Below are 303 nucleotides of genomic sequence, written 5' to 3' on the forward strand. Positions count from 1 at the left end.
GCAGTTTCCTCATTGCTTGTCAATATTGGATGTGTGTCAGAATCAACTGGTGGCCTAAAATAATAATAATAACAAAAACAGCAATAATAACAGCCATACCTGAACTCCAGTCCCAGAGGTTCTCACTTAACAGGGCAGGGGCGGGCCTGGACATTGATGTGTTTTAACCCCTCTCCCTGTGCCCTCCACCCCTCCCCCTCCCACTCTAACCTGCAGCAGCCAGCTTGAGAACCAGTGGACGCCACGTGCTGGAAGCAGGGCTCCTGTGTCACAGAACGCGATGTGAACAGGGCCTCGGGTGGC

This window comes from Galeopterus variegatus, unplaced genomic scaffold (genome assembly GCF_000696425.1).
Source record: "Galeopterus variegatus unplaced genomic scaffold, G_variegatus-3.0.2 Scaffold2145, whole genome shotgun sequence".
Classification (NCBI taxonomy): domain Eukaryota; kingdom Metazoa; phylum Chordata; class Mammalia; order Dermoptera; family Cynocephalidae; genus Galeopterus; species Galeopterus variegatus.